Below are 26,841 nucleotides of genomic sequence, written 5' to 3'. Positions count from 1 at the left end.
AAAAAATTTAAGTCCAAAGTGGTATAGAGTAAATGAAAATAATATGGAATTACCATATTATATTAAATATCAATACCACATGACAATAGTATGTTAGATATGTGTCCAATCCAGGGGATATTTAAAAACTGGGTACTTGATGGTTACAGGCGCCTGTAGTCCCAGCTACTCGGGAGACTGAGACAGGAGAATTGGTTGAACCTGGGAGGCGGAGGTTGCAGTGAGCCAAGATCGCGCCACTGCACTCCAGCCTGGGCGACAGAGTGAGACCCCATCTCAAAACAAACAAAGAAAGAAAAAACTAGGTACTTGATAATGGATATGAAACAAAGTGCATTACTCTTTACTTATTGTCAGTACTTAAAATCAGCTTACTGAGTGATTTTTTGTAACAGTGGAATTGGCAATATGTCACAAATTGTACTTAGTAGTGTTCTTAGAGATGAAATTTTTGGCACATTAGGTTATTGTGGGTTTACAAAGGAAACTTTTCTTTCTTTCTTTCTTTCTTTTTTTTTTTTTTTTTAATAGAGACAGGGTCTCGCTGTGTTACCCAGGCTGGTCTTGAACTCCTGAGCACAAAAGATTCTCTTGCCTTGGCCTCCCAAAGTGCTAGGATTACAGATGTGAGCCACCAATGCCCGGCCAATGAAGGAAACTTTTAAAATAAGAAATGGAAAACATTACAATACTGTCACTCATGAAATAGTACAAAACTATTATTTTTCTACTCTGAATTATCTAAGGATTATACAACTAGGTTTCTTGTTTATTTTGTTGATTAATACACCTATAGCCCCTTCTAGACTGTTATTTTCCAAAGTTTAGGGATCTCTCTCTCTCTCTTTTTTTTTTTTTTTTTTTAATTTTTGAGATGAGGTCTCTCTACATTGCAGGCTGGTCTCAAACTCCTGGGCTCAAGCGATCCTCCCACCTCATCCTCTTGAGTAGCTGGGACTAGAGGCATGTGCCACCATGCGTAGCTAGGGATCTTTTTATTATCGGTGGTGACTAGTACCCAACCCAGTCCCCAGGACATAGTAGGCCTGTAGTCATATTTGTTAATAAATTAATGAATGAGTTGCCTGTGTGTTTGGTCATTTGACTCTTTTCTTGCCCAGCTTTTATAGTAAAGGGAGGAAGGAAAATAGAGACATTGAAATTGGTAAATTTTGCTGGCTAATTTGTTAAAGGTACTGTTAAAGGTTTAGTAGAAGATATTGAAGTATTGGCTAAATCCAATGGGTGAATACTGCCATTTTTCTAATCCACGCCCCCCACAAAATACAATGCCTTCTAACTTTTGGCTTTATTTAATAATTTTGGTACCTTTTTTATTTCAGTGAAGCACTGCAGTTTCCACAATAAACCATTTCTTCACAATAGATGTTTTGATTCTTAAAATTGTTGAACATCACTTAATTTGAATACTTTATCATAGCAACATCAGTTCATTTAAGAAGTAATGTCTATTAGAGAAACTATTAATTTACCAGAATATTTGGCACATCAGAACAATTTCCTCTAGGAGTCTGTGGATATGAGAAAAAGATCACTCTCACAAACCTATAACATTTTTATGGATATGGAATTACATCATAACTGATGGAAAATATTGTCCAGTATGAAAACTGGAAGTAACTAATTTTTATAATGTATAACAACTAATCATTTTTGCTGTCATCTGCCTCTATCCCTTAGTTAAGAAATCCCTTGACCTAGACTGCTAAAAATCACTAATAGTTGATTTATATGCTTACATACAGTGTAGGCAGTTCCACAAATGTGCTTCACAGGCCAACTTGATTTAAATTTCATTAGAATTTCACATAAAATTCCAGACTTTAAAGTATTGAAGATGATCAGTGTATAAATTTATCCTCTGATCTCAAAATGGGCCTTTTTTTTCCAAATATTAAAATTTTATAAATGTGATGAGTAAAATGATGGTGCTGCTGGTCTTTTTTCTCCTGTGCATATTTTCTCATGTAAAATTATTATTATTATTATTATTTTGAGATGGAATCTCGCTCTTGTCACGCAGGCTGGAGTGCACTGGTGCAATCTTGGCTCATTGCAACCTCTGCCTCCCAGGTTCAAGCAATTCTCCTGCCTCAGCCTCCCGAGCAGCTGGGATTACAGGCGCCCGCTACCATGCCCGGCTAATTTTGTACTTTTAGTAGAGACAGTATTTAGCCATGTTGGCCAGGCTGATCTCGAACTCCTGATCTCAGATGATCCGCCCGCCTTGGCTTCCAAAGTGTTGGGATTACAGGCATGAGCCACTGCGCTGTAAAAGTTATTTAAGTAAGAATATTATTAACAGTCTGTGACCAGCCTGGCCAACATGGTGAAACCTCATCTCTACTAAAAATACAAAAATTAACTGGGTGTGGTGGCACGTGCCTGTAATCCCAGCTACTCGGGAGGCTGAGGCAGGAGAATTGCTTGAACCTGTGAGGCCGAGGTTGCAGTGAGTGGAGATTGCACCACTGCACTCCAGCCTGGGTGACAGAGCCAGACTCCGTCTCAAAAAAATAAATAAATAAATAAAAAAGAATATTACTAACTGTCTTATTCCCTGTACTTTATTACTTTATTAAGTGCCTGTAAAGGCTAAGGCTCAGCTGTGTGGGACATGCTTCTGTCACAGTATAGTAATCAACTACTCACTAACAAAGACATGTAACTTGTAACCTTACACACATTTAAAAGATTTATAATATACATGTTATATTGTACGTATACAATATACATGTTATAATGTACATATACAATATACATTGTATATTATAATACATGTTACATCATCATTGTATATTATAAATCTTAAATGCTTATAATAAAGTTGGGGCACTTCTTGTTTGATTTTTATGTTCAGAATGAAATAAAATGAATGTTAAATATTTTTGTGATTCAACTTTGAAGCAAAGATTACTTATCATCCTTTCTCAAGTTTCTGGGAATAGTTTAATTAAAAACTGTTCTGAAATAATAAGGTGAAGCACTCCGGCCTCAGCCTCCTGAGTAGCTGGGATTATAGGCGTGTGCCAATACTGCCCGACTAATTTTTCAGATTTGAATTAGTAGGGCTAGGAGACCAGAATGCACAAACAAGTACACAGCTTCTAAGTGTGCCAAGCCAATAGCATAGTATGCACATCTCAATAAAAGGAATTTGGAGATTCTCAAAGGACTCAACAGATATCCATTGCAAACATCAATGACCTCGTATGGACTTAGTTGCCCCAGATCTAAACAACTAGAACATTTTTACACGTAATCCAGTTTGGGGAGGGAGATCCAATCTATATAATAGGACAAATAATGATTGAACAAGTTGATATTAGGAATTCATGTAGTGCTTATAGATTTTATAACTACTACTATACACAGTGAGACTTGATGATTATATAATGACCTTGAGGTATTTCACTGTTAGTCTCACATTTCAACAAGAATTAGGATTAGACACAAAAACAAGACAAAAACTTGTTTTTTGCAACAGGACACCATTTATACCAAAATCTTATGTGGGATCAGATGCAAGTGTAATGTTCCAAATGAGAGATTGGGAGAAGGAGCAAGAGACCACTGCTAAGCCTCTCTTCCTCTTGCCATAGATCAGCCCTGTGGCAGCCCTCTGCAACCCTGGATTCCATAAAACACATTTTGAAAACGACTGATTTAGACCCTTACATGTTTTTTCTACTAGTAACCCTGTATCTAGACTTGCCTCTTTTAATCTGTTTTGAGGATTGCTGCCAGAATCATCTTCCTAAAATATAAAGTTATTCTCCTACTCAGACACCATTTTAAATATCTTTTGGTTGGACATTTAAGATACTCCACAACATAGCTTCAGTACCTTCCCAGTGGTATCTTCTGTCCTGTAATGTGACTCTGTTCTGCTGCTTAGTGTTCCCTGTTCGGGCATTGCTTTCCCTCACTCCCCATTTTTCTAATGCTGTTCTTCCAACTCAACAAGTCCAAAAATGAACTAATTTTCTCTCCAATCCAAACCAACTTCTCCTGACTTCCCAGCACTGTGAACAGCACCACAATCATGCCAACTGAAATCCTCACTCATCCATTGTGGTCTATTCTAAACGCCATCTCCTTTAGGAAGCCGTCCCTCATTCTAAGAGGAATACCTTCCTTTTCTGAAACATAGTGACATTTTGTGCTGTCTAATGACTTCTAGACTCTAACTCCATTTTATGTTCAAACATGAAGCATTTTTGCATGGTTTTAGTACACTCGAATTTATCTAGGATTGGAATTACCACCTACATTGAGAGAGGATGATTTTTTTGTTTAGTTTAGAGCTTAGCCTCTTTTACCATTATTATTATTGTTTTTCATTTAATCCATGGCTTTATTTCCTTGTTTTTTAAATTTTATTTCCTTGCTTGTTTTTTTTTTTTTTTTAATTGATGCAGCATGCATCCTTCTGCATTTAGCTGTTGCATTCATGGTGATTCTACAAATACATCTATCTACCTTATTCTGTCTTCTGGAATAATTGTGCTGGTGCATTTATATTTTGAAATATAGAATATTTACTGTCATTTATTTCACCTTTATATTACAATTGGGACTTTGTTTTTTTGTTTTTTTGTTTGAGACAGAGTCTTGCTCTGTCACCCAGGCCGGAATGCAGTGGCGTGATCTCGGCTCACTGCAGCCTCTGCCTCCCGGGTTCAAGCGATTCTCCTGCCTCAGCCTCCTGAATAGCTGGGATTACAGGCATGTGCCACCACGCCCAGCTAATTTTGTATTTTTAGTAGAGACAAGGTTTCACCATATTGGCCAGGCTGGTCTCCAACTCCAGACCTCGTGATCCACCTTCCTCGGCCTCCCAAAGTGCTGGGATTACAGGCGTGAGCCACCGTGCTCAGACTTTTTTTTTTTTTTAAACGGAGTTTTGCTCTTGTTGCCCAGGCTGGAGTGGAATGGTGCGATCTCGGCTCACTGCAACCTTCACCTCCCAGGTCCAAGCGATTCTCCTACCTCAGCCTCCGGAGTAGCTGGGATTACAGGCATGTGCCACCACTCCTGGCTAATTTTGTATTTTTAGTAGAGACAGAGTTTCTCCATGTTGGTCAGGCTAGTCTCGAACTCCCGACCTCCGGTGATCCACCTGCCTTGGCCTCCCAAAGTGCTGGAATTACAGGCATGAGCCACCGCTCCTGGCCTGTTATTTTTTTTAAATAAAAAAATTTTTGACAGGCATTGGCTACAGTTTAAACAGTATCAGTGAAACCTATCATCACTCTGATAGCATACATTGCATCAGTGGTGGGTCATCTTCACATATGTACTCAATGTATTTTTTTATTGTTTAAAAGATTTTAAAAGATAGTTGAAGAATGACAGTTTTATAATGTTTAATTTTGATGAATCTTGTAATACAACATTTATTATACAATATAATTCAAAAGTCAGGAATCTTCATTCTTCATTCTAAAACTATTTATTGAATACCTGTTTTGTGTCACATATGCAAAATACTGGCAATACAGTGGTAAAAAAGGCAGACAAAGCTTTGGCCCTTATGGAATTTGGTAAGGTAAGGAAGACAGACCAAAGAACAAATAATAACAATTGAAATAATTAAATTTATGCTAAGTGCTATGAAAGAAATAAAAAGAATGCTAATATGGAGAGTAATGGTAGGAGGCAGGGTCAGGGACCTCTCCTCTAAAGAAGAGGTCTGGCTAGTGATAGGAATTTGGCTTTGGCTGTCTTCTTCAGCACATAGATGATTTTTTTTTTTTTTTTTGAGATGTAGTCTCACTCTGTCACCCAGGCTGGAGTGCAGTGGTGTGATCTTGGCTCACTGCAACCTCTGCCTCTGGGGTTCAAATGATCCTCCTGCCTCAGCCTCCTGAGTAGCTGAGATTATAGGCGCGTGCCACCACGCCTGGCTAGTTTTTGTATTTTTAGTAGAGAACGGGGTTTCACCTTGTTGGTCAGGCTGGTCTCGAACTCCTGACCTCTTGATCTGTCCGCCCCGGCCTCCCAAAGTGCTGGGGATTATGGGCGTGAGCCACTGCGCCCCGCCAGTGATATTTAAAGCCAAGGGAATGAATGGTATCACCTAAACAGAGAATATATTGAGAGAAGGGCTCTCAGGATAGTGCCTGGAGACATACCTCATTTGATCAGGTAGAGGAGAAGCCAGCAAAAGAGAAAGAGCAGCCAGTGAGACAGGAAGAAAACCAGCAGAGTGTGGTGTAACGGAATTCAAGAAAGGGGAGTATTTCATGAAGGAGTGGGTGGTCAGCTATGTTGAATGTGGCTGAGAAATCAAGCAAGATAAGGACAAAGAGTGTGGTTGGTTTTGGCAACATAACACTTGCTAGTGACCTTGACAAAAGTGGTTTCTGTGGAGTGGTGGGGATGGAAACCAAATTGAAGTGGTTAGAGTGGGAATGGGAATAGAGGAAGTAGAAACGTTGATTACAGACCATTTTTTCCAGAAGTTTAGCTATGAGGGTGAAGAAGAGAAATCAGTGGGATGTTGCTGGAGGGAAATGTGGATTAAGAGAGGTTTTGTGTTTGTTTTTGTTTTTCAAAGATGAGTGACATTTACACTATCTGTAGTGTCAGTTTATTGAAAGAAAAATACCAATATTGAAACATTTTGAAATCCTAATTTGCAGGGAAGTTTGAGGAATTAGTGATCACTGAAAATATCTTCATATTTAGTTTATGCATGACATGTAAATCAATTTCTGTACCACGTGATTTTTAAGCTATATATGGAGCCTATTCAGTGAGTGGTTGGTGTAGATGCAACTTATCAAAATTCTGTAGCAGAATCATGAGAAACTCTTGAAATTCAAAGTTTTTTTCAAAAGCAAGAAGATACTGTTATAATTGCATTTCTTAGGTTTAGGATTTAGATATTTGGAGATGTGTGAGTGTTCAATGGATTTTCTTTAAATTAAGGAATAACATACAATTAAAGTGCACATATCTTTTGTTTATAGCTTGATTATTTTTCACCTATATACAACCTTCCAGATCAATATATGGAACATTTGCATCACCTCAGAAGGTTTCCTTCTGTCCATTTATTGTTAATTTCCCCCTTTGCCCCAAGTTAATCACTATTCAGACTTGTATCCTCGTAGATAGTTTTCATGTTGTTGAATTTCATATAAATTAATTATACAATATATGCTTTTCTGGGGTCTAGCTTCTTTTCCTCAATAGATTTTTGAGATCCATCCAAGTTGTTATATTTATTAGTAGTTCACTCTCTTTTATTATTGAATAGTATGGATATACCACAATTTATACCTTCTGCTGTTGATGGACAATTGATTGTTTCCAGTATTTGGCTGTATTACAAACATTCTTTTGCATATCTTTTGGTGGACATATATGTATTCATGTCTCTTGAATATATACCTAGGTGGCCAGGCATAGTGGCTCACGCCTGTAATTCCGGCACTTTGGGAGACCGAGGCAGGCAGATCACTTGAGCCCAGGAGTTCAAGACCACCCTGAGCAACATGGTGAAACCCCGTCTCTACAAGAAAAAGTACAAAAATTAGCCAGGCCTAGTCATGTGCGCCTGTAGTCCCAATACTGGGAGGTCAAGTCTGCAATGAGCCATGATCACACTACTGCACTCTAGCCTGAGTAACAGAGCAAGACCCTCCCTCTCTCTCTCTCTCTCTCTATATATATATATATAAAATATGTATATGTATATAATATATATAATATGTATATGTATATTATATATAAAATATGTATATGTATATTATATATAATATGTATATGTATATTATATAATATGTATATGTATATTATATATAATATGTATATGTATATTATATATAATATGTATATGTATATTATATATAATATGTATATGTATATTATATATATAATATGTATGTGTATATTATATATATAATATGTATGTGTATATTATATATAATATGTATGTGTATATTATATATAATATGTATATGTATATTATATATAATATGTATATGTATATTATATAATATGTATATGTATATTATATATAATATGTATATGTATATTATATATAATATGTATATGTATATTATATATAATATGTATATGTATATTATATAATATGTATATGTATATTATATAATATGTATATGTATATTATATAATATGTATATGTATATTATATATATAATATGTATATGTATATTATATATAATATGTATATGTATATTATATATAATATGTATATGTATATTATATATAATATGTATATGTATATTATATATAATATGTATATGTATATTATATATAATATGTATATGTATATTATATATAATATGTATATGTATATTATATATAATATGTATATGTATATTATATATAATATGTATATGTATATTATATATACACACACACACACACACACACACACACACACACACACACCCAGGACTACCATTTCTGGGTTCTAATGTAGGTGTATGTTTAGCTTTGATAAGTATTGCCAAAGAGTTTCCAAAGTGGTTGGATCAGTTTACCCTCCCACTAGCAATGTCTGAGAGTTATACTTGTTCCATATCTTTTTGTTAACACTTGCTATTATCAGTCTTTTTAATTTTTGCCACTCTTATGGGTGTGTAGTGAGTGGTATTTCATTGTGGTTTTAATTTAATTTGCATTTTCCTGATGAGTAATTACATTGAATGTCTTTTCTTATGTTTATCGGCCATTTGGATCCTCTTTCCTGAAGCGTCTAAGGTCTTCTGGTCATTTAGGTTTTTTTGTTTGTTTGTTTGTTTTCCTGAGACGGAGTCTCACTCTGTTGCCCAGGCTGGAGTTCAGTGGTGCCATCTTGGCTTACTGCAACCTCCACCTCCCAGCGATTCTTCTGCCTCAGCCTCCTGAGTAGCTGGGATTACAGGTGCCCACCGCCCTGCCTGGCTAATTTTTGTATTTTTAGTAGAGGTGGGGTTTCACCATGTTGGCTAGGCTGGTCTCAAACTCCTGACCTCAGGTGATGCGCCTGTCTTGGCCTCCCAAAGTGCTGGGATTACAGGCATGAGCCACCATGCCTGGCTGGATTTTTTTTTTTTTTTAATTGGGTTGTCGTTTTTCTTACTGATTTTGTAGGCTTTTTTTTTTTTTTTTTCCCTGAGACGGAATCTCGCTCTGTTGCCCAGGCTGGAGTGCAGTCGCGTGATCTCGGCTCACTGCAAGCTCCGCCTCCCGGGTTCATGCCATTCTCCTGCCTCAGCCTCCCGAGTAGCTGGGACTACAGGCATGTGCCACCACACCTGGCTAATTTTTTTTTGTATTTTTAGTAGAGACGGGGTTTCACCGTGTTAGCCAGGATGGTCTCGATCTCCTGACCTCGTGATCCGCCTGCCTCGGCCTCCCAAAGTGCTGAAATTACAGGTGTGAGCCACCACGCTCGGCCTGATTTTGTAGGCATTTTTATATTTTGGGAATGTATGCGTGTGTGAGAGACGGAGTCTCGCTCTGTTGCCTAGGCTGGAGTGCAGTGGCGCGATCTCCACTCACTGCAACCTCTGCCTCCCAGGTTCAAGGGATTCTCCTGCCTCAGCCTCCCAAGTAGCTGGGATTAAAGGCACCTGCTACCACACCTGGCTAATTTTTGTATTTTTTTAGTAGCGACGGGGTTTTAGCATGTTGGCCAGGCTGGTCTCAAACTCCTGACCTCAAGTGGTTTGTCCACCTCGGCCTCCCAAAGTGCTGGGATTACAGGTTTGAGCCACTGCGCCCAGCCAGGAATGTGTACTTTGTCAGATGTGTAATACAAATACTTTCTCCCAGTCTGTAACTTGTTTGTATTTCTTAATCTATTTGATGAATAGAATTCCTAATTTTAATGAAGATTAATTTATCAGCTTCTTTTTTGTGACTAAGTGCTGCTTATGTCTTGCTAAAGAATTATTTGCCGGGCACGTTGGCTCCCACCTGTAATCCTAGCACTTTGGGAGGGTGAAGCGGGAGGATCATTCAAGGCCAAGAGTTTAAGACCAGTCTGGGCAACATAATGAGACCCCATCTCTCCAAACATTTTTTTAAAAATTAGCTGAGGGTGGTGATGCACACCTGTAGTCTCAGCTACTCAGGAAGCTGAGGTGGGCAGATTGCTTAAGCCCAGGAGTTCGGGGCTGCAGTGAGCTACGTCATGTCACTGCATTCCAGCCTGTGCAACAGAGTGAGACCCTGTCTCTTAAGAAAAAAAGAAAAATAAATCTTTACCTACTCCAGGGTCATTAAAATATTCTGTTTTCCTCTAGAAGTTTGATTGTTTCAACTTTCATGTTTAGCTCTGTTACCCACTTCAAATTAATGATTCTATTTTTGGCTCCAGCTATTTTACAGTTATAAAACTAGGCATTTTACAGTTATAAAACAAGTCTTCATTTCAATATGTTGGATTCAATCATTTTACCAGAAACATCTTTTTAAAGTAGCAATGACATGAAATGCCCGTTTTTCCTTTTCTCTCTGCATGTTCATTTGGTAGCATGTGATATACAAGGTAAAATTGGAATATATGTTTTTGTCTACAACTTAAGGGTAACTGACCTTTGAAGGAAAATAACACTAGATACTGACTTTGTTGTTTTAACAACAGTTGTCAGCAGTTCACCTGTGCCCCACGGTCAACAGTTTCCTCGTTAAACACTTAATCTAGGAGAAAAAATGGAATGCTTTACTTTTTTTTAAAGGGGGAGGGCAGGAAGAACTGGAACAGTAACTTGGTTGTGTTTGATCTGGTGTTTTTAAACAAGCAGTCTTGATGTTTCTTAACATTTACCTTAGCCCAAGGAAATAGGGAAGGAAGTATTTCACGATTGGAGGGATTACTCTCACTTTAACGCATGTCTTTGTTTTTGTTATCTTCCTTTCCCCTCAATCAGCAATAATGGACAGTCAGTTGAGGTGTTTGAAATTAATTGGATCTAAAATCTCTTCTAGTTCTGGCCTTCTAAAATCTATAATCTGTATAGGAAGGCATTTAAAACACGACTTAAATTCTCTGAAGCAACAGTAAAACTCAATAGACAAATTCTGCTTCTCTTCTTAATGTGTCACTGACTTTGTGCCCTTGGACGATTACTGGCCTTTATGTTTTTTGTCATTATTTGTATCTTGGATTTTGTCTGTAAAATGGGGAAAATAATAAATGCCATTGCCCCTATTTATCTTCCAGAAATGTTATGAGAAAAAAAGAAATCTCATTGCACTATTAGGCTGAGTGCTTGATGCCACGTTTTTGGAGAGCCACAGGCAAACAAAAACAGGTTCAGAAGACAGCTCTCACCATGGTCAGGAAACTGAGTGGTAACATCTGAGCTATAACTTATCCTGTATGTTCCCAGAAGGCTGAACTAGGACCTGAAGTAGACATTTCAGGAAATTTGAGTTCAGCTACATTTAAGAAAGAATGCTTTTAACTACCAGAGTTTTTCTGAAATGGAAAGGAATAATTTCTGTATTATTCAAAGTGTTCAAGCAGAGGCTGTATAACCCAAGTAGGGGGATATTAGAGGACATTCAAACATCAGATGGCAGAGGAAGGAGAGGTAAGCTAGTTACGATAATAATTTCGATTCTAATATGCTAATTTAATTGGTTATAGGGATCATTTTTCATCCTACAGAACTTTTCTTGTACTGATGGAATTTGAGGAATGGTTATATAGGGTGGTGATACGGAGAACTGGTAAAGGATTTTGCAGAAATGACAGCTAACGCTTCTCTGCCACATTTGTGGTCCCAGGTGTTAATGTTGCAGTTGTGAAAACATTCTTATAATCAGTGCCTCAATTTCTAAAACTTTTAATTAAAAAGTAAAAGTGAACATTTTAGATAAGATAAACTTTTTAAAAAAGAGGTATGGATAGAAAGGACTCCATTTACTGTTATAAACAAGGAATGGAATATCAACATTCAGAGACAGCTTTCTGTCTCTGCCAGAGGTGCCTGGCAGCTGGCAAACTCAATACAGGATTCTTTCTGAGACTTGACATTTTGCTTTCCTTTAGTGCTTATACTTCCTACTGGGAAAACAGACCATGGAGTAGAAATATGATCTCTGAAATTAAGAGGAAAATTTTGTTAGCTAATATTCTTAATTGAATGGTAATTATTTAATAGTATAGTATTAGAAATAAAGGCAAGTTTATAATCATTAGAATTAAAAACATGATTGTACATTTTTGTTGCTAATGTGAATATTTGATTTTGTTTATAGCTAATTTATATTTGAACTAATAGGTAAAGCATTCATATGTGAACTTCCATGAAATCTCAATTAACTAGACTCCTGCCATTTCCAAGTTTAAATTTTATTTATAATCTGCCCCCTTTCGTTTTACAGCACATGAAATGTTAGAAACTCTGAAAAAAAAAAAAAAAACCTTGGTATCTTGAAAAACTGACTGGTGAAAAAATTTATATAGTATCATCGTCAATGAAAAGAGAATCTAAAAGGCTAAAAACAAATTTGAAATTATCATCTCTCAGTGAGCATGTGATGAAGTCTCATTTTCTATACTGGTAGAAAACAATTTGAGATTGCTAGAATGGCTATGAGTAGCTATGAATGGGAGAGTGCTGTGGAACACTGCAAAAGAAATAAGCTTTAACTTTTATAGTCTAATATATATGTCAGTATCTCAGTAGTAGAATAGTTGTGTCCTTTAGAAGATGTGTTATTTAAGAGATAAGGTTAATGGAAAACACTTATGTTTTAATTAAACCTTAAAACATATCAGGAGATTGGTTATTTAGTTGTGGAAAGAGCAAAAAGACAAATGAAATAGGTATTAACTAGAGTTTTCTGCTAGATTACAACTCTGGCTTTTAAATGAAATAAGAAAATGGTTTTATCTAATGATACCAAAAAATCCTGATGAAAACATGATGCTAAGTATATATTTGTATACATACATGTATGTTCATTTAAAAATGTTTTATCTGGATATTTGGATATCCTGTGGTTGATATTTTTACCCTCTGAAAAGTTGCATTAATTTTTCAATCAGTGACATTTGTAAAGTGCTTTGTGTGAAAGGTACTGTCTGAATGTTTTATTTCTTTGATTACTGCATCAGTGAAAACCACAACTTTCTCTTGAAATTCCAATTGAAGGGTTTTGAAAGTAAACATAGAAGTATTAGTAATAGACCTAGAACAGGGCTCCATAAGCTTTTTCTGTAAAGGATCAGATAGTGAATGTTTTAGGCTTTGCAGGTCACATGGTCTCTGTCACAACTACTTAGTCGGCTGATGGAGTACAAAAGCAGCCATAGACAATATATAAATGAATGGGTTTAGCTGTGTTCCAATAAAACCTTTTTTTTTTGGAAACAGAGTCTTGGCCTGTTGCCTAGGCTGGAGTGCAATGGGGCAATCTCAGCTCATTGAAACCTCTGCCTCCCAGGTTCAAGTGATTCTCCTGCCTCCCCCTCCTGAGTAGCTGGGAATATAGGCACCTGCCACTAAACCTGGCTAATTTTTTTTTTAATTTTTTTGTAAAGACGGGGTTTCGCCATGTTGACCAGGCTGGTCTCGAACTCCTGACCTCAAGTGATCCACCTGCCTCGGCCTTCCGAAGTGCTGGGATTACAGGCATGAGCCACCGTGCCTGGCCTCCAATAAAACTTACTGATGAACACTGCAATTTGAATTTTGTAAAATGTTCAAGTGTATTCTTCTGATTTTTAAAAACCATTTAAAGATGTGAAAACCATTCTTAGTTCACAGGCAGTACAATAACAGGCAGTGAGCCATAGTTTGCAAAACCATCTAGTGCGTTCATAGGGATCAACAATAGAGATATAAAACTTCACTTGTTCATTCAACGAATATTTATTCAGTGTCCATCATGAGCAGACACTAGTGTGGGGGCTGAAGATACAGCAATACAAAACAGACAACATCACTGTTCTCATGGAGCTTACATTCTTGTGGGGAAAGACAGATTTAAAAAAATGAGTGATGGTGATCTGGGAGGCTGAGGCAGGCGGGTTACCTGAGGTCAGGTGTTCGAGACCAGCCTGACCAACATGGAGAAACCCCATCTCTACTAAAAATACAAAATTAGCCGAGCATGGTGTCGCATGCCTGTAATCCCAGCTACTCGGGAGGCTAAGGCAGGAGAGTCGCTTGAACTGGGCAGGCGGAGGTTGCAGTGAACCGAGATCGCGCTATTGCACTCCAGCCTGGGCAACAAGAGCAAAAAAATAAAAAATAAAAAAACAAAACTCTGTCCCAAAAAAAGTGAATGATGGTGATAATGAAAAGATTTTATAAAGAAAAATAAAGCAGGTAAGAAGAAAGACAATAACAATGGAAGATGACATTTTATGTGGGGTAATTAGGTAAACCTTGTTTGAATAGGTGACTTTTAAGCAGATACTTGAATGAAAAGAGAAATTGAGCCAAGTGGCTTCTAAGAGGAAAGCATTATAGTCAGGGGGAAGGGTAAATGCAAAGGCCTTGAGGCAGGAGCATGCTTTCCCTGTTCAAATAACAGGAGAAATGTAGACAATTGATGAGATTTATATTTCAACAAAATTAACCCACTCCAAGATTCTTCCGTCATTTGCCCCAGATATGTATAAACATCAGTACAGGAAACTATATTTCTATCAAAAGCAATATAGGGACTCTTCCTACTTAACTTTGTAGAGCATTCTTTTGGAAAATATTTCAAAGCTATGTTGACTGCCTACACATTAAAAAGACCACAGTAGACCCCATCAAATGGAAACTTTTTGTGGGTTTGTTAGGGGGGACTGAAGTGTAAAGAAGTTACAAAATGATTAATTAAAAACTAAGATGTTTTTGCTGCATTTAGAAATATTTAACAAGTTTCTGGTCTTCAGTTGGGAGTTCCTTCACCATCTGTCCACTCCTATCTTTGAATGGGCTTCATGTTCTTATAAATACCTTGAAGTTTAGGGGGGAAATACACTTCAATCTATCTTGTTGTTGTGTTTTAATTTAGTAGCTAATAAGAACATTCATGTGACCTGATCACAGATGGTTTTCCTATCTCTTTTTTTTTTTTTTTTTTAGAGACGGAGTCTCACTCTGTCTCCCAGACTGGAGTACAGTGGTGCCATCTCGGCTCACTGTAACCTGTGCCCCCCGGGTTCAAGCGATTCTCCTGTTATGAATGCTAAGGTAGTCAGAATCTCATTTTTCTCTTCGAAACTACACTCAGTTACTTCTGGTGTTATTTACAGTACACAAAGAACACTTTAAAAATATTGAGAGCTATTTAAATGTCAGAGGGTTTAAAATGTTCAGGGGACCAAGACCTTTTGCCTTTAGTTCACCAGATCAAAAGCCATCTTTCTGTGTAGTGACTAAAAGATGTTCCCACATGAAGGTTGCTCATGTGAAAGCTTTGAGCTAGTTTTCGTTCTTTCTTTTTTTTTCCCTCCGTTAAGAATCTTTTCAGCGTGCAGTTGAAAGTTTCATAGTTAGCGTTTTTAAAAAACACTATCAAACTTACAGAAAAGTTGCAATACAGCACAAAAAACTTTTCTACTGCAAGTTTTGAAAGTAAATTGCTGACACTGTGCTCTATCCCTCTCCTATGCTTTAGTGTATGTGCCCTGCCTTCACAATAAAATCATCAAAACCAGGAAATCAACATTACTACCATTCAATCCTCAGACCCCATTCAGGTTTCTCCAGTTGCTTCTATGATGTTCTTTACCACAAGATATTTCAGTTCAGAATCACACATTGCTTTTTGTTGTCATGTCTCTTTCCTCTCCTTCAGTCTGGAACAGTTCCTCAGTCTTTCATGACCTTGAAACTTTTGAGGATTATAAGCCAGCTGCTTTGTAAACTATCCCTGCAAATTCGAGTTTGGTTGTTTCTTTGTGGTTTGATTCGTGTTTTGCATATTTGGCAGGAATATCACAGAAGTGATGCTGTGTTCTACTCACTATCAGAAGGCAAATAATTTTTGTTTGTGCCATTACTGATGATGACCGCATGTAACTTTGCTCAGTTACAGTGATATCAAACAGGCTTTTCCATTATATAGGTGCTCTTTTCTTTCAACCTTGTAATTAATAAGTATTTTTGGAGAGAAGCACTTTGAAACTATATAAATATCCCATTTGTCATCATACTTTTAATTTATTCATTTATTAACATCAGAATGTACTCATGAGTTTCTTTTTTTTTTCAATGGGTTATAGTCTAATACTATTATTATTTTATGCTCCCTTGTCCCAGATTTGGCCAATGGAAACCCCTTCAAGATGACTACTCTATTCTTTTAAGATATTCACTTCATTCTGTGAGCACTTCCTTGCTTTCTGGCACAGCAAAATGTTCCCGACTCATACTTTCAATTCTCATGCCTTAGCCACCCCAGTAGCTGGTACTACAGGCATGCGCCACCATGCCTGGCTAATTTTTATATTTCTAGTAGAGATGGGGTTTCGCCCTGTTGGCCAGTCTTGTCTCAAACACTTGAGGCTGAGGCAGGCCTCAAATGATCCACCTGCCTCAGCCTCCCAAAGTGTTGGCATTATATGAGTGAGCCACTATGCCCATCTTGGAGTAAACCATTTCTTCAGGGAGCCTCATTCCTTTAAATGGAGAATAATTTTTAGAAGTTAAATCTAGAAGCTATTGTAGTTTCGCTATTCCTAGGTGCTCTCAGTGAACAGGGAAAGGGACTGTATTTATATATACCCATATACACACATTTACATCTATATTTTATCTTTTTTTTTTTTTTGCTTTGTTGTCATCCAGGCTGGAGTGCAGTGGCACCTTCATAGCTCACTGTAGCCTTGAACTTGTGAGTTCAAGTGATTCTCCTGCTTCAGCCTCCTGAGTAGCTAGGACTACAGGTGCACTTCACCACACCCTTCTAATTTTAATATTTTTTTCTAGAGACAGGGTCTCACTATGTTGCCCAGGCTAGTCTTGAACTCTTGGCGTCAAGTAATCCTCCTGCCTTGGCCTCCCAAAGTGCTGGGATTACAGGCATGAGTCACCTCGCCGGGCCTATCTTTTTATATATAGTAGAAGCCATGAGTTCATGCCAGTACATCCACTTCCAATACAGGACCACAGGCTTCCATATTTGTAACTCCCTTCTCTCACAGAAAAACCTGGCTCTCATTATCCTTATTCTGTTTACTTATTTGACCATTCCTCCATTATGTAATACAACCAGTCGCCTATTGGCACTTGGCATCTCTTACTCAGCACAGTTGCTCTGCTTGACTCATTTGGTTTTGATAATCCCATACTGTGGCGTCCACTGTGTGCAGACATTCTTCTCAACTGCTTGAGCTCTGACAGCCCCATGCAGGACTGCCCCTAAAATGTAGATGCCCTCTTCACCCCACTCGAGTTCTGGTACTTTGCACTGGACTACTCCGGGCATTGAAGTTCTCCTCATTCCATTTAGCCTCTAGTGGGGGCTGCCAGCCACTTCATTCCCTCTTCATTCCCCTCTTCATTCCCTCTCAGGCTCCAGCAGTCCAGGCCAGGCAGTCCTCCTCCCTGCATGTCCTCTTATAGTGTTTGAGCTCTGACTTTTCATGCTGTCTGTCCCTCCACGTGGAAACTTGCCTTTTTTTTTTGTTCCAGACAGAATCTCTCTGCTGCCCAGGCTGGACTGCAGTGGCACTGTCTCATCTCACTGCAGCCTCGACTTCCAGGGCTCAAGTGATCCTCCCACCTCAGCCTCCCAAGTAACTGGGACTACAGGCTCATGCCAACTTGCCTGGCTAATTTTTGTATTTTTTGTAGAGATGGGGTTTCGCCATGTTACCCAGGCTGGTCTTGAACTCCTGGGCTCAAGCAACCTGCCCACCTTGGCCTCTCAAAATGTTGGGACTACAGGCATGAGCCACCACACCTGGCCTGAAACCCTTCTTACCTCATTCACACTGCCTACCCTGCATGGACACACTCTTCATGCTGGCTGGTCTCCAGCAGCCCACCCTGGGCTACCCCTATTCATTGCATGGACATTTTTCTCATCCAGCTTGGATTTTGACATCCCATGCCAAGCTGCCCCTTTGCTTATTTTTTTTTAAATTATACTTTAAGTTTTAGGGTACATGTGCACAATGTGCAGGTTAGTTACATATGTATACATGTGCCATGCTGGCATGCTGCACCCATTAACTCGTCATTTAGCATTAGGTATATCTCCTAAAGCTATCCCTCCCCCCTCCCGCCACCCCACAACAGTCCCCAGAGTGTGATGTTCCCCTTCCTGTGTCCATGTGTTCTCAATGTTCAGTTCCCACCTATGAGTGAGAATATGCGGTGTTTGGTTTTTTGTTCTTGTGATAGTTTACTGAGAATGATGATTTCCAATTTCATCCATGTCCCTACAAAGGACATGAACTCATCATTTTTTATGGCTGCAAAGTATTCCATGGTGTATATGTGCCACATTTTCTTAATCCAGTCTATCATTGTTGGACATTTGGGTTATCTAGAAAACCCCATTGTCTCAGCCCAAAATCTCCTTAAGCTGATAAGCAACTTCAGCAGTCTCAGGATACAAAATCAATGTATAAAAATCACAAGCATTCTTATACACCAATAACAGACAAACAGAGAGCCAAATCATGAGTGAACTCCCATTCACAATTGCTTCAAAGAGAATAAAATACCTAGGAATCCAACTTACAAGGGATGTGAAGGACCTCTTCAAGGAGAACTACAAACCACTGCTCAATGAAATAAAAGAGGATACAAACAAATGGAAGAACATTCCATGCTCATGGGTAGGAAGAATCAATATCGTGAAAATGGCCATACTGCCCAAGGTAATTTATAGATTCAATGCCATCCCCATCAAGCTACCAATGACTTTCTTCACAGAATTGGAAAAATCTACTTTGAAGTTCGTATAGAACCAAAAAAGAGCCCACATCACCAAGTCAATCCTAAGCCAAAAGAACAAAGCTGGAGGCATCACGCTACCTGACTTCAAACTATACTACAAGGCTACAGTAACCAAAACAGCATGGTACTGGTACCAAAACAGAGATATAGATCAATGGAACAGAACAGAGCCCTCAGAAATAACACTGCATATCTACAACTATCTGATCTTTGGCAAACCTGAGAAAAACAAGCAATGGGGAAAGGATTCCCTATTTAATAAATGGTGCTGGGAAAACTGGCTAGCCATATGTAGAAAGCTGAAACTGGATCCCTTCCTTACACCTTATACAAAAATTAATTCAAGATGGATTAAAGACTTAAACGTTAGACCTAAAACCATAAAAACCCTAGAAGAAAACCTAGGCATTACCATTCAGGACATAGGCATGGGCAAGGACTTCATGTGTAAAACACCAAAAGCAATGGCAACAAAAGCCAAAATTGACAAATGGGATCTAATTAAACTAAAGAGCTTCTGCACAGCAAAAGAAACTACCATCAGAGTGAACAGGCAACCTACAAAATGGGAGAAAATTTTCACAACCTACTCATCTGACAAAGGGCTAATATCCAGAATCTACAATGAACTCCAACAAATTTACAAGAAAAAAACAAACAACCCCATCAGAAAGTGGGTGAAGGACATGAGCAGACACTTCTCAAAAGAAGACATTTATGCAGCCAAAAAACACATGAAAAAATGCTCACTATCACTGGCCATCAGAGAAATGCAAATCAAAACCACAATGAGATACCATCTCACACCAGTTAGAATGGCAATCATTAAAAAGTCAGGAAACAACAGGTGCTGGAGAGGATGTGGAGAAATAGGAACACTTTTACACTGTTGATGGGACTGTAAACTAGTTCAACCATTGTGGAAGTCAGTGTGGCGATTCCTCAGGGATCTAGAACTAGAAATACCATTTGACCCAGCCATCCCATTACTGGGTATATACCCAAAGGACTATAAATCATGCTGCTATAAAGACACATGCACACGTATGTTTATTGCGGCACTATTCACAGTAGCAAAGACTTGGAACCAACCCTTTGCTTATTTTTAAACTATGTGTATTTCCCCTGCCTTTATGCTTTGTTGCTAACCTCTAATGGCTAATATATTAGAAGTTTTAAATTAGGATACAATGTAACTATAGTGACTGTATTTTTTAAACTAAAAATTGGAATATGATCTGATTATAGACCATTTTAAATCAGTACTTTTCCAAATAGTTTTAAGTAAATGATCACAGTCAAAATAAAGAACAAAGGAGAGTTTTAATTTCTGTAATGGAGTAGTACCTCCTATTGAACCAACCTTTCCATGGATAAGAATGATAGATTCTGGACAAAATATAAAAAAAATTATCACCTAAAAGCATTGGAAAAATGACCAAAAGCAGCCCGTTTTATGGCCTTTTATTCAAGGGCAGGCCCCCATTTCAGCCTCAGAGTGGCTAAAACTTTGATAGAAAATCCACAGTTTTGACAAACCATAACAACCACAGCAACTGGGAAGTGAGGGGAGACATTCTGCAGTGGAGAAAGCCAGAGAGGGCTTTTTTGTATATAAAGTCTCTGGCTGATCCACTAATGTGCAGAGTTACACTCTAAATAGCCCAACTGAGGCTAAAATAACTAAACAGATTTATACTTCTGCAAAGGTGACTAACTCATCCCAGTTTCTTTGGGACTCTGAAAGTTCTGTGTTCTAGGAAACCCCTCAATCCAGGCGTATTGGGACATTTGGTCACCCCAGCTGCTGCCCACAACAGGTGAGACAGAGTTTGAGTTTAAGCCAAGGCAAGTTAGTTGCAAGGTTTAAAAAGTAAAAAGTCTGGTCAGGCATTGTGGCTCAAGTCTGTAACCCTAGCACTTTGGGAGGCCAAGGCAGGAGGATTACCTTGAGGCCAGGAGTTTGAGACCAGCCTGGGCAACATGGCAAGACCCCCTCTCTACAGAAAATACAAAAATTAGCTGGGCATGGTGACACCTACCTGTAGTCCCAGCTACTCGAGAGGCTAAGGTGGGAGGATCACCTGAGCCCAGGGAGGTCAAGGTTGCAGTGAGCTGTGATTGCACCTATAGTCCCGGCTATTCAGGAGGCAGAAGTGGGAGGATTGCTTGAGCCTGGGATGAAGAGGGCTCAAATCATACCACTGCACTCCAGCCTGGGCAAGAGAGTCAGACCCTGTCTAAAAAATAAATAAATAAAAATAAAGAAAGAGTCCTCTTTTCCTTTCTCCGCCATCGTGGTGTGTGCTTGCCTCCATTTCTCACCATGTCTTCTCACAAGACTTTCAGGATTAAGTGATTCCTGGCCAAGAAACAAAAGGAAAGTTGTCCCATTCCCCAGTGGATTTAGATGAAAACTGGTAATAAAATCAGGTACAACTCCAAAAGGAGACATTGGAAAAGAACCAAGCTGGGTCTGTAAGGAATTGCACATGAGATGGCACACATATTTGTGCTGTCTCAAGGTCACAATCATGTTACCATATCAAGCTGAAAATGTCACCACTGTCTGGAGAGTTGAACATGTTTTATTGGGAATATATTTTTTCTCTCTGAATCTCTTATGAACGCGTTGGTTGACTGCATTCAGTAATAAATATATGAGACCTTTCATTTCAAAAAATACGAAAAAAAAAAAGAAAGAAAATTAAAACAAAAAGGGCTGGGCATGGTGGCTCATGCCTATAATCCCAGCTCTTTGGGAAGCTAAGACAAGAGGATTCCTTGAGGCCAGGAGTTCAAGACAAGCCTGGGCAACATAGTGAGACTCTGTCACTACAAAAAACTTTAAGAGCCAGATGTGGTGGCACACACCTGTAGTCCTAGGTACTCAGTAGACTCAGGCAGGAGGACTGCTTGAGCCCAGGAGTTTAAGGTTACAGTGAGCTACGATCATGCCACTGCACTCAAGCCTGGGCAACAGAGCAAAATCCTATCTCTTAAAAAAAAAAAGTAAAACAAAGAAAAATTCCTACATGCTTCAGAGGAACATATAGAATTCACAATTTATGTAATATATCATTCACAAGGTCCAGCATACAATCCAAAATTATGTGGTCATGTGAAGAAGCAGGAAAATATGACCCATACTCAAGAGAAAAGGAAATCAATGGTAACTGACCTCAAGATGGCATACATAATGGAACTGGCAGACAAGAATTTGTATAAACTATAATACTTACACTTCTGTAATTGAAGTTATAGAAGGAAAAGGGTGGGAGAATGGAACAGAAAAAATATTTGAAAGCATTTAGAGAAAAATGAAAAGGATATAAAGGAAAATATGCTTTTAATTAACAAATAGAAGACCTCAGCAGAGAAGTTAAAATGAACTAAGTGGAAATTCTAGAACTAAAAATTACAATATCTGAAAAAGAAAACTCATTAGATAGGCTTAACAGCAAATTAAGATGACAGAAGAAAGAGTAAATGAACTTGAAGATATGAAAATAGAAATTATTCCTTCTGAATATCAGAGAAAAAAACATTGTGGGGGGATAAAACAACAATGTCTCAGGGAACTGTGGGAAAATATGAAAAGATCTAACACACATATAATTGAACTTATAGAAGGAAAAAGGGAGGAGAATGGAACAGAAAAAATATTTGAAGAAATAATGGCTGAAAATTTCTTAAGTTTGGTGAAAAATATAACTTTACAGATTTAAGAAGTTCCATGAACCCAAGTGGAATATATGCAAATAAAATTACAGCTAGGAATATTATGGTCAAACTGCTGAAAGCCAAAAGTAAAAAGAAAAATCTTGAAAGTACTTAGAGAAAAAGAACACATTACCTATAGGAAAACAACAACACAAGATATCACTGACTTCTTATCAGAAACAATAGAAGACAGGCAGGGTGTGGTGGCTCACGCCTGTAATCCCAGCACTTTGGGAGCTGAGGCGGGTGGATTATGAGGTCAGGAGATCGAGACCATCCTGGCTAACAAGGTGAAACCCCGTCTCTACTAAAAAAAAAAAATACAAAAATTAGCCAGGCATGATGGTGGGGCACCTGTAGTCCCAGCTACTTGGGAGGCTGAGGCAGGAGAATGGCGTGAACCCGGGAGGCAGAGCTTGCAGTGAGCCGAGATTGCACCACTGCACTCCAGCCTGGGCAACAGAGAGAGACTCCGTCTCAAAAAAAAAAAAAAAAAGAAAAAGAAACAATAGAAGACAGAAGACAGTGGAATGCCATCTTAAAAGAGCTGGAAGAAAAAAAAAAACTGGGCCAGGTGTGATGGTTTATCCTCTAATCCCATTTTGGGAGGCTGAGGTGAGAGGATGGCTTGAGGCCGGGAGTTTGAGATCAGCCTTGGCAACAAAGCAAGACCCTGTCTCTAAAAAAAAAAAAAAAAAATTTTAAGAAAAACCTGTAAACTCAGAATTCTATATCTAGTAAAAATATCCTGTAAGATTGAAGACAAAGTAAAGACATTTCCAAATAAATGAAAACTAAGAAAAGTCCCTCAGATAATTGCACTACTAAAAATGCTAAAGTTCTTTAGACTGTAGGGACATGATACCAGATCAGAACTCAAATCTTTATGAAAAAATGAAAAGCACCAGGCCAGGCACAGTGGCTCACACCTGTAATCCTAACACTTTGGGAGGCTGAGGTGGGAGGATCACTTGAGCCCAGGAGTTTGAGACCAACCTGGGCAACATAGTGAGACCCCTGTCCCTACAAAAAAAATTTTTTTTAATTAGCTAGGCATGGTGGTGCTTCTATAGTCCCAGCTACTTGGGAAGCTGAGGTGGGAGGATTGCTTGAGCCCAGGAGGTCAAGGCTGCAGTGAACCATGATTGTGCCACTGCACTCCAGCCTGGCAACACAGTGAGACCCTATCTCAAAAAAAGAAAAAAAAAGGCACCAGAAATGTTAAATATGTGGGTAAATAGAAAGTACTATTTTTTCATCTTAATCTTTAAAATACAATATGACTATTCAAAGCAAGAATTAGCATTGTATGGTAAGGTTTAAAGTATATGCAGATGTGATACATAGGACAACTATAGTATAAAGGTTGGAGGGTAGGAAATGGGCCTAAATGGTTGCAAGCTTTCTTACATTTTATGTGAAGTGTATAATTTTAACTCTAAGAAGACTGGAAAATTAAAGATGTATTTTATAGTCCCTAGAACAGAGAGAAATAGACAAATCAACAGTCATATTTGGAGATTTTAATACTCCTTTTTCAGCAACTAAACAACTAGTCAAAAATTAGTATATCCATAGATCTGAATGACATTGTCAACTACCTTGATTTAATTAACATTTATTAAACAGTACACTTGAGAACTGCAGAATATCTAGAAGCAGTTTCTCCACTCCTTATTGAATCTCCCCCTGGTTCTGCCCACCTGCCTCCACTCCCGCCTCCACTATGTCCATCAGGGTGACCCAGAAGTTCTACAGGGCATCCACCTCTGGCCCCGGACCTTCAGCAGCCACTCCTACATGAGTAGGCCCGGTGCCTGCATCAGTTCCTTGAGCTTCTCTGAAGTGAGCAGCAGCAACAGTGTCCAGGGTATCCTGGGTGCCAGCATGGGTCTGGGTGGAGGCTATGGCCGAGCTGGTGGTTATAGGAGGCATCACAGCCATCATGGTCAACCAGAGCCTGCTGAGCCCCCTTAAGCTGGAGATGGACCCCAACATCCAGGCCGTGTGCACTCAGGAGAAGGAGCAGATCAAGACCCTCAACAAGTTTGCCCCCTTCATCGCGGTTCCTGAAGCAGCAGAACAAGATGCTGAGACCAAGTAGAGCCTCCTGCAGCAGCAGAAGATGGCTTGGAGCAGCATGGACAACATGTCCAAGAGCTACATCAACAACCTTCCATGGCAGCTGGACACTCTAGGCCAGGAGAAGCTGAAACTGGAGGCAGATCTTGGCAACATGCAGGGGCTGGTGGAGGACTTCAAGAACAAGTACGAGGACGAGATCAGTAAGCATACAGAGATGGAGAATAAAATTGTCCTCATCAAGAAGGATGTGGATGAGGCATACAGGAACAGGGGGGAGCTGGAGTCTCACATGGATGGCAAGCTGACAAGATCAACTTCCTCAGGCAGCTGTATGAATAGGAGATTCGGGAGCTCCAGTCCCAGATCTCGGACACATCTGTGGGGCTGTCCACGCACAACAGCCACTCCCTGGACACGGACGGCATCATTGCTGAGGTCGAGGCCCAGTATGAGAAGATCGCCAACCGCAGCCAGGCCAAGGCTGACAGCATGCACCAGATCAAGTATGAGGAGCTGCAGACCCTGCCTGGGAAGCACAGGATGACCTGCGTTGTACAAAGACAGAGATCTCCAAGATAAACCGGAACATCAGCCGGCTCCAGTCTGAGACTGAGGGTCTCAAAGGCCAGAGGGCTTCCCTGGAGGCTGCCATTGTGTACGTGTGGGGAGCGGTCTGTTAAGGATGCCAATGCCAGGGGGTCCAAGCTGGAGGCCGCCCTACAGCGGGCCAAGCAGGACGTGGCACGTCAGCTGCTCAAGTACCAGGAGCTGACGACCATCAAGCTGGCCCTGGACATTAAGATCGCCACCTACAGGAAGCTGCTGGAGGGCAAGGAGAGCCAGCTGAAGTCTGGGATGCAGAGCATGAGTATCCATATGAAGACCACCAGGGGCTACTCAGGTGGGCTGAGCTCAGCCTACAGGGGCCTTACAAGCCCTGGCCTCAGCTATGGCTTGGATCCAGCTTTGGCTCTGGCGGGGGCTCCAGCTCCTTTAGCTGTGCCCGCTTCTCTAGGGCTGTGGTTGTGAAGATCAAGACCGCGATGGGAAGCTGATGTCCCAGTCCTCTGATGTCCTGCCCAGGTGAAAGGCCACAGCAGCCCCTCCCAGCCTACCCCGTCCCGTGTCTGCCCCAGAGCCTGTGGAGGAGGCCACTGTGCAGGGGAGTGTAGGGAACAGGAGACCCACCTGAGGCTCAGCCCTAACCCTCAGCCCACTTATGGGGAGTTTACTGCCTGGGATACCCCCCTTGCCCATGCCTCCAGCTACAAAACAATTACATCATTTTTTTTTCCTCCAAAATAAAGCCTCAGCCAGATCTGCAAAGCAAAACAAAACAAAGAAAACCAACAAAAACCAGAACATACATATGTCTCAACTACACATGGCACATTCACCAAGAACACAAGTCTTAATACTTTTAAAAGGACTACAGTTACACAGACTGTGTTCTCTGACTGTAGTGCAGTGGAATTTGACTTCAATAACAAGTTAGCTAAAGAATTCCCGGATTCCCCCAAATATCTGGAAATTAAACACTTATAAATAACCAGTGGATCACAGAGGTCTCGAGGGAAATTAGAACTGAATTATAATCAAAACATCAGCATTTATGAGATGCAGCTAAAGCAATGCTTACAGGAAAATTTATAGCTTTAAATGTTTATAATTAGAAAAGAAGAAAGGAATAAAGTCAGTCACTAAAATTTCACCTAAAGAGGGCAGAAGCAGAGCAAGTTAAGCCCAAAGAAGAGGGAAGAAGCACTTTTGAACAAGTTCTAGTTTCACTGTGTTGAACTAGATGTATGCCTCCTACCTTATAACCCAGTAATTCCACACCTAGGTATTGACTCAAGAGACATGAAAGCATATGACCACAGAAATACTTGTGCAAGGATGATCATACTCCAGTCTAATCATGAGAAAAACAAACACATCCCAGTTGAGGGACATTCTACAAAATACCTGACCAGTACTCAAAACTGTCAAGATCATCAAAACAAGGAAAGTCTGAGAAACTGTCCCAACCAAGAAGAGCCTAAGGAGACAAGATGAATAAATGTAATGTGGGATCCTGGAAGGGATCCTGCAACAGAAAAAGGACATTAGATGAAAACTAAGG

General features: G+C 39.5%; 1 protein-coding gene and 1 pseudogene across 1 annotated transcript in view; both read left to right on the top strand.

Moving 5' to 3' along the window:
- The window catches only part of IKZF3 (IKAROS family zinc finger 3), a 110,105-nt gene that overhangs the window by 7,559 nt on the left and 75,705 nt on the right, over nucleotides 1-26,841 (top strand). The gene's annotated exons all lie outside the window — the stretch shown is intronic.
- LOC112129721 (large ribosomal subunit protein eL39-like) lies at nucleotides 21,238-21,786 on the top strand (annotated as a pseudogene).

This window comes from Pongo abelii, chromosome 19 (genome assembly GCF_028885655.2).
Source record: "Pongo abelii isolate AG06213 chromosome 19, NHGRI_mPonAbe1-v2.0_pri, whole genome shotgun sequence".
Taxonomy (NCBI): domain Eukaryota; kingdom Metazoa; phylum Chordata; class Mammalia; order Primates; family Hominidae; genus Pongo; species Pongo abelii.
This window is presented reverse-complemented; position numbering and strand designations above follow the sequence as displayed.